The sequence below is a fragment of the Chiloscyllium punctatum genome, unplaced genomic scaffold (genome assembly GCF_047496795.1).
Source record: "Chiloscyllium punctatum isolate Juve2018m unplaced genomic scaffold, sChiPun1.3 scaffold_223, whole genome shotgun sequence".
Lineage (NCBI taxonomy): Eukaryota > Metazoa > Chordata > Chondrichthyes > Orectolobiformes > Hemiscylliidae > Chiloscyllium > Chiloscyllium punctatum.
In genome coordinates this window covers 225,199-242,659 of record NW_027309957.1, presented here as the reverse complement: position 1 = coordinate 242,659, position 17,461 = coordinate 225,199, and the positions used below count along the sequence as shown (strand labels likewise).

The 17,461-nt window shown below is 49.0% G+C and overlaps 1 pseudogene; it reads right to left on the bottom strand.

Annotated features, from left to right (window-relative positions):
- The window catches only part of LOC140472030 (urotensin-2 receptor-like), a 187,874-nt pseudogene that overhangs the window by 169,520 nt on the left and 893 nt on the right, over window positions 1-17,461 (bottom strand).

The window sequence follows — 17,461 nt, the reverse complement described above, 5'->3', positions numbered from 1 at the left end:
TCCCTCCCGGGGTATCTGTTATTCTGTATATAAACCACCCCGAACCCGTCGATTAGATTCCAGTCTGTAACTCCCTCCCGGTGTATCTGTTATTCTGTATCTAAACCACCCCGAACCCCTCGATTAGATTCCAGTCTGTAACTCCCTCCCGGGTATCTGTTATTCTGGAAATAAACCCCACACCGAACCCCTCGATTAGATTCCAGTCTGTAACTCCCTACCGGGGTATCTGTTATTCTGTATATAAACCCCACCCCGAACCCCTCGATTAGATTTCAGTCTGTAACTCCCTCCCGGGGTATCTGTTATTCTGTATATAAACCACCCCGAACCCCTCGATTAGATTCCAGTCTGTAACTCCCTGCCGGGTATCTGTTATTCTGTATATAAACCCCACCCTGAACCCCTCGATTAGATTCCAGTCTGTAACTCCCTCCCGGGGTATCTATTATTCTGTATATAAACCCCACCCTGAACCCCTCGATTAGATTCCAGTCAGTAACTCCCTCCCGGGGTATCTGTTATTCTGTATATAAACCCCACCCCGAACCCCTCGATTAGATTCCAGTCTGTAACTCCCTACCGGGGGATCTGTTATTCTGTATATAAACCCCACCCCGAACCCCTCGATTAGATTCCAGTCTGTAACTCCCTACCGGGGGATCTGTTATTCTGTATATAAACCACCCCGAACCCCTCGATTAGATTCCAGTCTGTAACTCCCTACCGGGGGATCTGTTATTCTTTATATAAACCACCCTGAACCCCTCGATTAGATTCCAGTCTGTAACTCCCTCCCCGGGGTATCTGTTATTCTGTATATAAACCACCCCGAACCCCTCGATTAGATTCCAGTCTGTAACTCCCTCCCGGGGTATCTGTTATTCTGTATATAAACCACCCCGAACCCCTCGATTAGATTCCAGTCTGTAACTCCCTCCCGGGGTATCTGTTATTCTGTATATAAACCCCACCACGAACCCCTCGATTAGATTCCAGTCTGTAACTCCCTCACGGGGGATCTGTTATTCTGTATATAAACCACCCCGATCCCCTTGATTAGATTCCAGTCTGTAACTCCCTCCCGGGGTATCTGTTATTCTGTATATAAACCCCCCTGAACCCCTCGATTAGATTCCAGTCTGTAACTCCCTCCCAGGGTATCTATTATTCAGTATATAAACCACCCCGAACCCCTCAATTAGATTCCAGTCTGTAACTCCCTCCCGGGGTATCTGTTATTCTGTGTATAAACCCCACCCCGAACCCCTCGATTAGATTCCAGTCTGTAACTCCCTCCCGGGGTATCTGTTATTCTGTATGTAAACCACCCCGAACCCCTCGATTAGATTCCAGTCTGTAACTCCCTCCCGGGGTATCTGTTATTCTGTATATAAACCACCCCGAACCCCTCGATTAGATTCCAGTCTGTAACTCCCTCCCGGGGTATCTGTTATTCTGTATATAAACCACCCCGAACCCCTCGATTAGATTCCAGTCTGTAACTCCCTCCCGGGTACCTGTTATTCTGTATATAAACCACCCCGAACCCCTCGATTAGATTCCAGTCTGTTACTCCCTCCCGGGGTATCTGTTATTCTGTATATAAACCCCACCCTGAACCCCTCGATTAGATTCCAGTCTGTAACTCCATCTCCGGGGTATCTGTTATTCTGTATATAAACCCCACCCCGAACCCCTCGATTAGATTCCAGTCTGTAACTCCCTCCCGGGGTATCTGTTATTCTGTATATAAACCACCCCGAACCCCTCGATTAGATTCCCGTCTGTAACTCCCTCCCGGGGTATCTGTTATTCTGTATATAAACCCCACCCCGAACCCCTCGATTAAATTCCAGTCTGTATATCCCTCCCGGGGTATCTGTTATACTGTATATAAACCCCACGCCGAACCCCTCGATTAGATTCCAGTCTATAACTCCCTCCCCGGGGTATCTGTTATTCTGTATATAAACCACCCCGAACCCCTCGATTAGATTCCAGACTGTAACACCCTTCCGGGTATCTGTTATTCTGTATATAAACCCCACCCCGAACCCCTCGATTAGATTCCAGTCTGTAACTCCCACCCCGGTGTATCTGTTATTCTGTATATAAACACCCCTCGATTAGATTCCAGTCTGTAACTCCCTCCCGGGGTATCTGTTATTCTGTATATGAACCCCACCCTGAACCCCTCAATTTGATTCCAGTCTGTAACTCCCTCCCAGGGTATCTGTTATTCTGCATATAAACCCCACCCCGAACCCCTCGATTAGATTCCAGTCTGTAACTCCCTCCCGGGGTATCTGTTATTCTGTATATAAACCCCACCGAACCCCTCGATTAGATTCCAGTCTGTAACTCCCTCCCGGGGTATCTGTTATTCTGTATATAAACCCCACCGAACCCCTCGATTAGATTCCAGTCTGTAACTCCCTCCCAGGGTATCTGTTATTCTGCATATAAACCCCACCCCGAACCCCTCGATTAGATTCCAGTCTGTAACTCCCTCCCGGGGTATCTGTTATTCTTTATATAAACCCCACCCGGAACCCCTCGATTAGATTCCAGTCTGTAACTCCCTCCCGGGGTATCTGTTATTCTGTATATAAACCACCCCGAACCCCTCGATTAGATTCCAGTCTGTAACTCCCTCCCCGGGGTATCTGTTATTCTGTATATAAACCCCACCTCAAACACCCCTCGATTAGATTCCAGTCTGTAACTCCCTCCCGGGGTATCTGTTATTCTGTATATAAACCACCCCGATCCCCTCGATTAGATTCCAGTCTGTAACTCCCTCCCGGGGTATCTGTTATTCTGTATATAAACCACCCCGAACCCCTCGATTAGATTCCAGTCTGTAACTCCCTCCCGGGGTATCTGTTATTCTGTATATAAACCCCACCCCGAACCCCTCGATTAGATTCCAGTCTGTAACTCCCTCCCCGGGGTATCTGTTATTCTGTATATAAACCACCCCGAACCCCTCGATTAGATTCCAGTCTGTAACTCCCTCCCGGGGTATCTGTTATTCTGTATATAAACCACCCCGATCCCCTTGATTAGATTCCAGTCTGTAACTCCCTCCCGGGGTATCTGTTATTCTGTATATAAACCCCACCCCGAACCCATCGATTAGATTCCAGTCTGTAACTCCCTCCCGGGTTATCTGTTATTCTGTATATAAACCCCACCCCGAACCCCTCGATTAGATTCCAGTCTGTAACTCCCTCCCGGGTATCTGTTATTCTGTATATAAACCACCCCGAACCCCTCGATTAGATTCCAGTCTGTAACTCCCTCCCGGGGTATCTGTTATTCTGTATATAAACCACCCCGAACCCCTCGATTAGATTCCAGTCTGTAACTCCCTCCCGGGTATCTGTTATTCTGTATATAAACCACCCCGAACCCCTCGATTAGATTCCAGTCTGTAACTCCCTCCCGGGGTATCTGTTATTCTGTATATAAACCACCCCGAACCCCTCGATTAGATTCCAGTCTGTAACTCCCTCCCGGGGTATCTGTTATTCTGTATATAAACCACCCCGAACCCTTCGATTAGATTCCAGTCTGTAACTCCCTCCCGGGTTATCTGTTATTCTGTATATAAACCACCCCGAACCCCTCGATTAGATTCCAGTCTGTAACTCCCTCCCGGGTATCTGTTATTCTGTATATAAACCACCCCGAACCCCTCGATTAGATTGCAGTCTGTAACTCCCTCCCGGGGTATCTGTTATTCAGTATATAAACCACCCCGAACCCCTCGATTAGATTCCAGTCTGCAACTCCCTCCCGGGGTATCTGTTATTCTGTATATAAACCACCCCGAACCCCTCGATTAGATTCCAGTCTGTAACTCCCTCCCGGGTACCTGTTATTCTGTATATAAACCACCCCGAACCCCTCGATTAGATTCCAGTCTGTTACTCCCTCCCGGGGTATCTGTTATTCTGTATATAAACCCCACACCGAACCCCTCGATTAGATTCCAGTCTGTAACTCCCTCCCGGGGTATCTGTTATTCTGTATATAAACCACCCCGAACCCCTCGATTAGATTCCAGTCTGTAACTCCCTCCCGGGGTATCTGTTATTCTGTATATAAACCACCCCGATCCCCTTGATTAGATTCCAGTCTGTAACTCCCTCCCGGGGTATCTGTTATTCTGTATATAAACCCCACCCCGAACCCATCGATTAGATTCCAGTCTGTAACTCCCTCCCGGGTTATCTGTTATTCTGTATATAAACCACCCCGAACCCCTCGATTAGATTCCAGTCTGTAACTCCCTCCCGGGTATCTGTTATTCTGTATATAAACCACCCCGAACCCCTCGATTAGATTCCAGTCTGTAACTCCCTCCCGGGGTATCTGTTATTCTGTATATAAACCACCCCGAACCCCTCGATTAGATTCCAGTCTGTAACTCCCTCCCGGGGTATCTGTTATTCTGTATATAAACCAACCCGAACCCCTCGATTAGATTCCAGTCTGTAACTCCCTCCCGGGTACCTGTTATTCTGTATATAAACCACCCCGAACCCCTCGATTAGATTCCAGTCTGTTACTCCCTCCCGGGGTATCTGTTATTCTGTATATAAACCCCACACCGAACCCCTCGATTAGATTCCAGTCTGTAACTCCATCCCCGGGGTATCTGTTATTCTGTATATAAACCCCACCCCGAACCCCTCGATTAGATTCCAGTCTGTAACTCCCTCCCGGGGTATCTGTTATTCTGTATATAAACCCCACCCCGAACCCCTCGATTAGATTCCCGTCTGTAACTCCCTCCCGGGGTATCTGTTATTCTGTATATAAACCCCACCCCGAACCCCTCGATTAAATTCCAGTCTGTATATCCCTCCCGGGGTATCTGTTATTCTGTATATAAACCCCACCCCGAACCCCTCGATTAGATTCCAGTCTGTAACTCCCTCCCCGCGGTATCTGTTATTCTGTATATAAACCACCCCGAACCCCTCGATTAGATTCCAGTCTGTAACTCCCTCCCGGGGTATCTGTTATTCTGTATATGAACCCCACCCTGAACCCCTCAATTTGATTCCAGTCTGTAACTCCCTCCCAGGGTATCTGTTATTCTGCATATAAACCCCACCGAACCCCTCGATTAGATTCCAGTCTGTAACTCCCTCCCGGGGTATCTGTTATTCTGTATATAAACCCCACCGAACCCCTCAATTAGATTCCAGTCTGTAACTCCCTCCTGGGGTATCTGTTATTCTGTATATAAACCCCACCGAACCCCTCGATTAGATTCCAGTCTGTAACTCCCTCCCGGGGTATCTGTTATTCTGTATATAAACCACCCCGAACCCCTCGATTAGATTCCAGTCTGTAACTCCCTCCCGGGGTATCTGTTATTCTGTATATAAACCCCACCGAACCCCTCGATTAGATTCCAGTCTGTAACTCCCTCCTGGGGTATCTGTTATTCTTTATATAAACCCCACCCGGAACCCCTCGATTAGATTCCAGTCTGTAACTCCCTCCCGGGGTATCTGTTATTCTGTATATAAACCACCCCGAACCCCTCGATTAGATTCCAGTCTGTAACTCCCTCCCGGTGTATCTGTTATTCTGTATATAAACCCCACCCTGAACCCCTCGATTAGATTCCAGTCTGTAACTCCCTCCCGGGGAATCTGTTATTCTGTATATAAACCCCACCCCGAACCCCTCGATTAGATTCCAGTCTGTAACTCCCTCCCGGGGTATCTGTTATTCTGTATATAAACCTCACCCCGAACCCCTCGATTAGATTCAGTTTGTAACTCCCTCCCGGGGTATCTGTTATTCTGTATATAAACCCCACCCCGAACCCCTCGATTAGATTCCAGTCTGTAACTCCCTCCCGGGGTGTCTGTTATTCTGTATATAAACCACCCCGAACCCCTCGATTAGATTCCAGTCTGTAACTCCCTACTGGGGTATCTGTTATTCTGTATATAAACCACCCCGAACCCCTCGATTAGATTCCAGTCTGTAACTCCCTCCCGGGGTATCTGTTATTCTGTATATAAACCCCACCCCGAACCCCTCGATTAGATTCCAGTCTGTAACTCCCTCCCGGGGTATCTGTTATTCTGTATATAAACCCCACCCTGAACCCCTCGATTAGATTCCAGTCTGTAACTCCCTCCCGGGGTATCTGTTATTCTGTATATAAACCACCCCGAACCCCTCGATTAGATTCCAGTCTGTAACTCCCTCCCGGGGTATCTGTTATTCTGTATATAAACCGCACCCCGAACCCCTCGATTAGATTCCAGTCTGTAACTCCCTCCCGGGGTATCTGTTATTCTGTATATAAACACCACCCCGAGCCCTTCAATTAGATTCCAGTCTGTAACTCCCTCCCAGGTATCTGTTATTCTGTATATAAACCACCCCGAACCCCTCGATTAGATTCCAGTCTGTAACTCCCTCCCGCGGTATCTGTTATTCTGTATAAAAACCACCCCGAACCCCTCGATTAGATTCCAGTCTGTAACTCCCTCCCCGGGGTATCTGTTATTCTGTATAGAAACCCCCCCGAAACCCTCGATTAGATTCCAGTCTGTAACTCCCTCCCCGGGGTATCTGTTATTCTGTATATAAACCCCACCCCGAACCCCTCGATTAGATTCCAGTCTGTAACTCCCTCCCGGGGTATCTGTTATTCTGTATATAAACCCCACCCCGAACCCCTCGATAAGATTCCCGTCTGTAACTCCCTCCCGGGGTATCTGTTATTCTGTATATAATCCCCACCCCGAACCCCTCGATTAGATTCCAGTCTGTAACTCCCTCCCCGGGGTATCTGTTATTCTGTTTATAAACTCCACCCCGAACCCCTTGATTAGATTCCAGTCTGTAACTCCCTCCCGGGGTATCTGTTATTCTGTATATAAACCCCACCCCGAACCCTTCGATTAGATTCCAGTCTGTAACTCCCTCCCGGGGTATCTGTTATTCTGTATATAAACCCCACCCCGAACCCCTCGATAAGATTCCCGTCTGTAACTCCCTCCCGGGGTATCTGTTATTCTGTATATAATCCCCACCCCGAACCCCTCGATTAGATTCCAGTCTGTAACTCCCTCCCCGGGGTATCTGTTATTCTGTTTATAAACTGCACCCCGAACCCCTTGATTAGATTCCAGTCTGTAACTCCCTCCCGGGGTATCTGTTATTCTGTATATAAACCCCACCCCGAACCCCTCCATTAGATTCCCGTCTGTAACTCCCTCCCGGGGTATCTGTGATTCTGTATATAAACCCCACCCCGAACCCCTTGATTAGATTCCAGTCTGTAACTCCCTCCCGGGGTATCTGTTATTCTGTATATAAACCCCACCCCGAACCCCTCGATTAGATTCCAGTCTGTAACTCCCTCCCGGGGTATCTGTTATTCTGTATATAAACCCCACCCCGAACCCCTTGATTAGATTCCAGTCTGTAACTCCCTCCCGGGGTATCTGTTATTCTGTATATAAACCCCACCCCGAACCCCTCGATTAGATTCCCGTCTGTAACTCCCTCCCGGGGTATCTGTTATTCTGTATATAAACCCCACCCCGAACCCCTTGATTAGATTCCAGTCTGTAAATCCCTCCCGGGGTATCTGTTATTCTGTGTATAAACCCCACCCCGAACCCCTCGATTAGATTCCAGTCTGTAACTCCCTCCCGGGGTATCTGTTATTCTGTATATAAACCACCCCGACCCCCTCGATTCGATTCCAATCTGTAACTCCCTCCCCGGGGTATCTGTTATTCTGTATATAAACCACCCCGAACCCCTTGATTAGATTCCAGTCTGTAACTCCCTCCCGGAGTATCTGTTATTCTGTATATAAACCCCACCCCAAACCCCTCGATTAGATTCCAGTCTGTAACTCCCTCCCGGGGTATCTGTTATTCTGCATATAAACCACCCCGAACACCTCGATTAGATTCCAGTCTGTAACTCCCTCCCGGGGTATCTGTTATTCTGTATATAAACCACCCCAAACCCCTCAATTAGATTCCAGTCTGTAACTCCCTCCCAGTATCTGTTATTCTGTGTATAAACCCCACCCCGAACCCCTCGATTAGATTCCAGTCTGTAACTCCCTCCCGGGGTGTCTGTTATTTTGTATATAAACCCCACCCCGAACACCTCGATTAGATTCCAGTCTGTAACTCCCTACCGGGGTATCTGTTATTCTGTATATAAACCACACCCCAAACCCCTCGATTAGATTCCAGTCTGTAACTCCCTCCCGGTGTCTCTGTTATTCTGTATATAAACCCCACCCCGAACCGCTTGATTAGATTCCAGTTTGTAACTCCCTCCCGGGGTATCTGTTATTCTGTATATAAACCACTCTGAACCACTCGATTACATTCCAGTCTGTAACTCCCTCCCGGGGTATCTGTTATTCTGTACATACCACACCCCGAACCCCTCGATTAGATTCCAGTGTGTAACTCCCTCACGGGGTATCTGTTATTCTGTATATAAACCACCCCGAACCCCTCGATTAGATTCCAGTCTGTAACTCCCTCCCGGGGTATCTGTTATTCTGTATATAAACCCCACCCTGAACCCCTCGATTAGATTCCAGTCTGAAACTCACTCCCGGGGTATCTGTTATTCTGTATATAAACCACCCTGAACCCCTCGATTAGATTCCAGTCTGTAACTCCCTCCCGGGGTATCTGTTATTCTGTACATTAACCACCCCGAACCCCTCGATTAGATTCCAGTCTGTAACTCCCTCCCGGGGTATCTGTTATTCTGTTTATAAACCACCCCGAACCCCTCGATTAGATTCCAGGCTGTAACTCCCTCCCGGTGTATCTGTTATTCTGTATATGAACCACCCGAACCCCTCGATTAGATTCCAGTCTGTAACTCCCTCCAGGGGAATCTGTTGTTCTGTATATAAACCACCCCGAACCCCTCGATTAGATTCCAGTCTATAACTCCCCCCCAGGGGTATCTGTTATTCTGTAAATAAACCCCACCCCGAACCCCTCGATTAGATTCCAGTCTGTAACTCCCTCCCGGGTATCTGTTATTCTGTATATAAACCCCACCCCGAACCCCTCGATTAGATTCCAGTCTGTAACTCCCCCCCAGGGGTATCTGTTATTCTGTATATAAACCACCCGGAACCCCTCGATTAGATTCCAGTCTGTAACTCCCTCCCGGGGTATCTGTTATTCTATATATAAACCCCACCCCGAACCCCTCGATTAGATTCCAGTCTGTAACTCCCTCCCGGGGTATCTGTTATTCTGTATATAAACCACCCCGAACCCCTCGATTAGATTCCAGTCTGTAACTCCCTCCTGGGGTATCTGTTGTTCTGTATATAAACCACCCCGAACCCCTCGATTAGATTCCAGTCTGTCACTCCCTCCCCGGGGTATCTGTTATTCTGGAAATAAACCCCACCCCGAACCCCTCGATTAGATTCCAGTCTGTAACTCCCTCCCGGGGTATCTGTTATTCTGTATATATAATCCACCCCGAACCCCTCGATTAGATTCCAGTCTGTAACTCCCTCCCCGGGGTATCTGTTATTCTGTATATAAACCACCCTGAACCACTCGATTCCAGTCTGTAACTCCCTCCCGGGGTATCTGTTATTCTGTATATAAACCACCCCGAACCCGTCGATTAGATTCCAGTCTGTAACTCCCTCCCGGTGTATCTGTTATTCTGTATCTAAACCACCCCGAACCCCTCGATTAGATTCCAGTCTGTAACTCCCTCCCGGGTATCTGTTATTCTGGAAATAAACCCCACACCGAACCCCTCGATTAGATTCCAGTCTGTAACTCCCTACCGGGGTATCTGTTATTCTGTATATAAACCCCACCCCGAACCCCTCGATTAGATTTCAGTCTGTAACTCCCTCCCGGGGTATCTGTTATTCTGTATATAAACCACCCCGAACCCCTCGATTAGATTCCAGTCTGTAACTCCCTGCCGGGTATCTGTTATTCTGTATATAAACCCCACCCTGAACCCCTCGATTAGATTCCAGTCTGTAACTCCCTCCCGGGGTATCTATTATTCTGTATATAAACCCCACCCTGAACCCCTCGATTAGATTCCAGTCAGTAACTCCCTCCCGGGGTATCTGTTATTCTGTATATAAACCCCACCCCGAACCCCTCGATTAGATTCCAGTCTGTAACTCCCTACCGGGGGATCTGTTATTCTGTATATAAACCCCACCCCGAACCCCTCGATTAGATTCCAGTCTGTAACTCCCTACCGGGGGATCTGTTATTCTGTATATAAACCACCCCGAACCCCTCGATTAGATTCCAGTCTGTAACTCCCTACCGGGGGATCTGTTATTCTTTATATAAACCACCCTGAACCCCTCGATTAGATTCCAGTCTGTAACTCCCTCCCCGGGGTATCTGTTATTCTGTATATAAACCACCCCGAACCCCTCGATTAGATTCCAGTCTGTAACTCCCTCCCGGGGTATCTGTTATTCTGTATATAAACCACCCCGAACCCCTCGATTAGATTCCAGTCTGTAACTCCCTCCCGGGGTATCTGTTATTCTGTATATAAACCCCACCACGAACCCCTCGATTAGATTCCAGTCTGTAACTCCCTCACGGGGGATCTGTTATTCTGTATATAAACCACCCCGATCCCCTTGATTAGATTCCAGTCTGTAACTCCCTCCCGGGGTATCTGTTATTCTGTATATAAACCCCCCTGAACCCCTCGATTAGATTCCAGTCTGTAACTCCCTCCCAGGGTATCTATTATTCAGTATATAAACCACCCCGAACCCCTCAATTAGATTCCAGTCTGTAACTCCCTCCCGGGGTATCTGTTATTCTGTGTATAAACCCCACCCCGAACCCCTCGATTAGATTCCAGTCTGTAACTCCCTCCCGGGGTATCTGTTATTCTGTATGTAAACCACCCCGAACCCCTCGATTAGATTCCAGTCTGTAACTCCCTCCCGGGGTATCTGTTATTCTGTATATAAACCACCCCGAACCCCTCGATTAGATTCCAGTCTGTAACTCCCTCCCGGGGTATCTGTTATTCTGTATATAAACCACCCCGAACCCCTCGATTAGATTCCAGTCTGTAACTCCCTCCCGGGTACCTGTTATTCTGTATATAAACCACCCCGAACCCCTCGATTAGATTCCAGTCTGTTACTCCCTCCCGGGGTATCTGTTATTCTGTATATAAACCCCACCCTGAACCCCTCGATTAGATTCCAGTCTGTAACTCCATCTCCGGGGTATCTGTTATTCTGTATATAAACCCCACCCCGAACCCCTCGATTAGATTCCAGTCTGTAACTCCCTCCCGGGGTATCTGTTATTCTGTATATAAACCACCCCGAACCCCTCGATTAGATTCCCGTCTGTAACTCCCTCCCGGGGTATCTGTTATTCTGTATATAAACCCCACCCCGAACCCCTCGATTAAATTCCAGTCTGTATATCCCTCCCGGGGTATCTGTTATACTGTATATAAACCCCACGCCGAACCCCTCGATTAGATTCCAGTCTATAACTCCCTCCCCGGGGTATCTGTTATTCTGTATATAAACCACCCCGAACCCCTCGATTAGATTCCAGACTGTAACACCCTTCCGGGTATCTGTTATTCTGTATATAAACCCCACCCCGAACCCCTCGATTAGATTCCAGTCTGTAACTCCCACCCCGGTGTATCTGTTATTCTGTATATAAACACCCCTCGATTAGATTCCAGTCTGTAACTCCCTCCCGGGGTATCTGTTATTCTGTATATGAACCCCACCCTGAACCCCTCAATTTGATTCCAGTCTGTAACTCCCTCCCAGGGTATCTGTTATTCTGCATATAAACCCCACCCCGAACCCCTCGATTAGATTCCAGTCTGTAACTCCCTCCCGGGGTATCTGTTATTCTGTATATAAACCCCACCGAACCCCTCGATTAGATTCCAGTCTGTAACTCCCTCCCGGGGTATCTGTTATTCTGTATATAAACCCCACCGAACCCCTCGATTAGATTCCAGTCTGTAACTCCCTCCCAGGGTATCTGTTATTCTGCATATAAACCCCACCCCGAACCCCTCGATTAGATTCCAGTCTGTAACTCCCTCCCGGGGTATCTGTTATTCTTTATATAAACCCCACCCGGAACCCCTCGATTAGATTCCAGTCTGTAACTCCCTCCCGGGGTATCTGTTATTCTGTATATAAACCACCCCGAACCCCTCGATTAGATTCCAGTCTGTAACTCCCTCCCCGGGGTATCTGTTATTCTGTATATAAACCCCACCTCAAACACCCCTCGATTAGATTCCAGTCTGTAACTCCCTCCCGGGGTATCTGTTATTCTGTATATAAACCACCCCGATCCCCTCGATTAGATTCCAGTCTGTAACTCCCTCCCGGGGTATCTGTTATTCTGTATATAAACCACCCCGAACCCCTCGATTAGATTCCAGTCTGTAACTCCCTCCCGGGGTATCTGTTATTCTGTATATAAACCCCACCCCGAACCCCTCGATTAGATTCCAGTCTGTAACTCCCTCCCCGGGGTATCTGTTATTCTGTATATAAACCACCCCGAACCCCTCGATTAGATTCCAGTCTGTAACTCCCTCCCGGGGTATCTGTTATTCTGTATATAAACCACCCCGATCCCCTTGATTAGATTCCAGTCTGTAACTCCCTCCCGGGGTATCTGTTATTCTGTATATAAACCCCACCCCGAACCCATCGATTAGATTCCAGTCTGTAACTCCCTCCCGGGTTATCTGTTATTCTGTATATAAACCCCACCCCGAACCCCTCGATTAGATTCCAGTCTGTAACTCCCTCCCGGGTATCTGTTATTCTGTATATAAACCACCCCGAACCCCTCGATTAGATTCCAGTCTGTAACTCCCTCCCGGGGTATCTGTTATTCTGTATATAAACCACCCCGAACCCCTCGATTAGATTCCAGTCTGTAACTCCCTCCCGGGTATCTGTTATTCTGTATATAAACCACCCCGAACCCCTCGATTAGATTCCAGTCTGTAACTCCCTCCCGGGGTATCTGTTATTCTGTATATAAACCACCCCGAACCCCTCGATTAGATTCCAGTCTGTAACTCCCTCCCGGGGTATCTGTTATTCTGTATATAAACCACCCCGAACCCTTCGATTAGATTCCAGTCTGTAACTCCCTCCCGGGTTATCTGTTATTCTGTATATAAACCACCCCGAACCCCTCGATTAGATTCCAGTCTGTAACTCCCTCCCGGGTATCTGTTATTCTGTATATAAACCACCCCGAACCCCTCGATTAGATTGCAGTCTGTAACTCCCTCCCGGGGTATCTGTTATTCAGTATATAAACCACCCCGAACCCCTCGATTAGATTCCAGTCTGCAACTCCCTCCCGGGGTATCTGTTATTCTGTATATAAACCACCCCGAACCCCTCGATTAGATTCCAGTCTGTAACTCCCTCCCGGGTACCTGTTATTCTGTATATAAACCACCCCGAACCCCTCGATTAGATTCCAGTCTGTTACTCCCTCCCGGGGTATCTGTTATTCTGTATATAAACCCCACACCGAACCCCTCGATTAGATTCCAGTCTGTAACTCCCTCCCGGGGTATCTGTTATTCTGTATATAAACCACCCCGAACCCCTCGATTAGATTCCAGTCTGTAACTCCCTCCCGGGGTATCTGTTATTCTGTATATAAACCACCCCGATCCCCTTGATTAGATTCCAGTCTGTAACTCCCTCCCGGGGTATCTGTTATTCTGTATATAAACCCCACCCCGAACCCATCGATTAGATTCCAGTCTGTAACTCCCTCCCGGGTTATCTGTTATTCTGTATATAAACCAACCCGAACCCCTCGATTAGATTCCAGTCTGTAACTCCCTCCCGGGTACCTGTTATTCTGTATATAAACCACCCCGAACCCCTCGATTAGATTCCAGTCTGTTACTCCCTCCCGGGGTATCTGTTATTCTGTATATAAACCCCACACCGAACCCCTCGATTAGATTCCAGTCTGTAACTCCATCCCCGGGGTATCTGTTATTCTGTATATAAACCCCACCCCGAACCCCTCGATTAGATTCCAGTCTGTAACTCCCTCCCGGGGTATCTGTTATTCTGTATATAAACCCCACCCCGAACCCCTCGATTAGATTCCCGTCTGTAACTCCCTCCCGGGGTATCTGTTATTCTGTATATAAACCCCACCCCGAACCCCTCGATTAAATTCCAGTCTGTATATCCCTCCCGGGGTATCTGTTATTCTGTATATAAACCCCACCCCGAACCCCTCGATTAGATTCCAGTCTGTAACTCCCTCCCCGCGGTATCTGTTATTCTGTATATAAACCACCCCGAACCCCTCGATTAGATTCCAGTCTGTAACTCCCTCCCGGGGTATCTGTTATTCTGTATATGAACCCCACCCTGAACCCCTCAATTTGATTCCAGTCTGTAACTCCCTCCCAGGGTATCTGTTATTCTGCATATAAACCCCACCGAACCCCTCGATTAGATTCCAGTCTGTAACTCCCTCCCGGGGTATCTGTTATTCTGTATATAAACCCCACCGAACCCCTCAATTAGATTCCAGTCTGTAACTCCCTCCTGGGGTATCTGTTATTCTGTATATAAACCCCACCGAACCCCTCGATTAGATTCCAGTCTGTAACTCCCTCCTGGGGTATCTGTTATTCTGTATATAAACCCCACCGAACCCCTCGATTAGATTCCAGTCTGTAACTCCCTCCTGGGGTATCTGTTATTCTTTATATAAACCCCACCCGGAACCCCTCGATTAGATTCCAGTCTGTAACTCCCTCCCGGGGTATCTGTTATTCTGTATATAAACCACCCCGAACCCCTCGATTAGATTCCAGTCTGTAACTCCCTCCCGGTGTATCTGTTATTCTGTATATAAACCCCACCCTGAACCCCTCGATTAGATTCCAGTCTGTAACTCCCTCCCGGGGAATCTGTTATTCTGTATATAAACCCCACCCCGAACCCCTCGATTAGATTCCAGTCTGTAACTCCCTCCCGGGGTATCTGTTATTCTGTATATAAACCTCACCCCGAACCCCTCGATTAGATTCAGTTTGTAACTCCCTCCCGGGGTATCTGTTATTCTGTATATAAACCCCACCCCGAACCCCTCGATTAGATTCCAGTCTGTAACTCCCTCCCGGGGTGTCTGTTATTCTGTATATAAACCACCCCGAACCCCTCGATTAGATTCCAGTCTGTAACTCCCTACTGGGGTATCTGTTATTCTGTATATAAACCACCCCGAACCCCTCGATTAGATTCCAGTCTGTAACTCCCTCCCGGGGTATCTGTTATTCTGTATATAAACCCCACCCCGAACCCCTCGATTAGATTCCAGTCTGTAACTCCCTCCCGGGGTATCTGTTATTCTGTATATAAACCCCACCCTGAACCCCTCGATTAGATTCCAGTCTGTAACTCCCTCCCGGGGTATCTGTTATTCTGTATATAAACCACCCCGAACCCCTCGATTAGATTCCAGTCTGTAACTCCCTCCCGGGGTATCTGTTATTCTGTATATAAACCGCACCCCGAACCCCTCGATTAGATTCCAGTCTGTAACTCCCTCCCGGGGTATCTGTTATTCTGTATATAAACCACCCCGAACCCCTCGATTAGATTCCAGTCTGTAACTCCCTCCCGGGTTATCTGTTATTCTGTATATAAACCACACCGAACCCCTCGATTAGATTCCAGTCTGTAATTCCCTCCCCGGGGAATCTGTTATTCTGTATATAAACCCCACCCCGAACCCCTTGATTAGATTCCAGTCTGTAACTCCCTCCCGGGTATCTGTTATTCTGTATATAAACCACCCGAACCCCTCGATTAGATTCCAGTCTGTAACTCCCTCCCGGGTATCTGTTATTCTGTATATAAACCACACCGAACCCCTCGATTAGATTCCAGTCTGTAACTCCCTCCCGGGTATCTGTTATTCTGTATATAAACCACCCGGAACCCCTCGATTAGATTCCAGTCTGTAACTCCCTCCCCGGGGTATCTGTTATTCTGTATATAAACCACACCGAACCCCTCGATTAGATTCCAGTCTGTAACTCCTCCCGGGTACCTGTTATTCTGTATATAAACCACCCCGAACCCCTCGATTAGATTCCAGTCCTGTAACTCCCTCCCGGGGTATCTGTTAATCTGTTTTATAAACCCCACCCTGAACCCTCGATTAGATTCCAGTCTGTAACTCCCTCCCCGGGGTATCTGTTATTCTGTATATAAACCCCACCCCGAAACCCCTCGAATAGATTCCAGTCTGTAACTCCCTCCCGGGGTATCTGTTATTCTGTATATAAACCCCACCCCGAACCCCTCGATTAGATTCCAGTCTGTAACTCCCTCCGGGGTATCTGTTATTCTGTATATAAACCCCACCCCGAACCCCTCGATTAGATTCCAGTCTGTAACTCCCTCCCGGGGTATCTGTTATTCTGGATATAAACCCCACCCCAAACCCCTCGATTAGATTCCAGTCTGTAACTCCCTCCCGGGGTATCTGTTATTCTGGATATAAACCCCACCCCAAACCCCTCGATTAGATTCCCGTGTGTAACTCCCTCCCGGATACCTGTTAGCCTCTCACCCCTCGACGCGATTCCACGTAACTCCCTCCCGCCCCCAACTGGCCGCTCACCGTCTCTCTCGGTCGCCTCCCGGTCTCTGGGCGCCAGCCAAGGTCCTCCGCCTCACCGGCGGCCGGGCTCTCTCCGGCCTCCTGCCCGCGGCGTCCTCCGCCCCGCCCCGAGCTCCTCCTGCTCCCCCGGCCTGGCCCGGCCCGGGTGCCCGCCTCCCCCGGGCCCGTCTGAGGTGTTCCCGGTGGCTGCGGGTCAGCAGGGTGTAGACGTAGGGGGTTGAAGCAGCTGTTCCCGTAGGTCAGGCAGGTCACCAGCTCGTTGACCCTCCCCTGGGCCCGGAACGAGAGGCGGTTGGCGGCGTCGGGGGTCGTAGAGCGGCATCAGCTGCCAAATCCAGAAGGGGAGGAAGCACAGCCAGTAGGCCGCCACGATGGTGAAGACCAAGCCCAGCACTCTGAGGCTGGGCGAGCGACGCACCGGTGCCCGGGTCTCCGACCTCCAGTAGGCCCGAGCCAGCCCTGCGTAGAGGTAGGCCAGCACCAGGCCGGGGCTAGGAAACTGGTGCCGAAGAGGAGCGTGAGGTAGAGCCTGACCTCCTCCTCCCCCCCCAGGAGGGGGTGCACAGCCTGCGGGTCTCCCCGTCCTCCAGGGGCCCGCTCCTCCAGCCGCATGGCGGCCATCAGGGGCAGGGCCAGGCCCAGCGCGAGCAGCCAGAGCGCCCACCAGCCGGGCCAGCCGGCCCTGGCGCCTCCTGGCCCTCAGGGGGCTGACC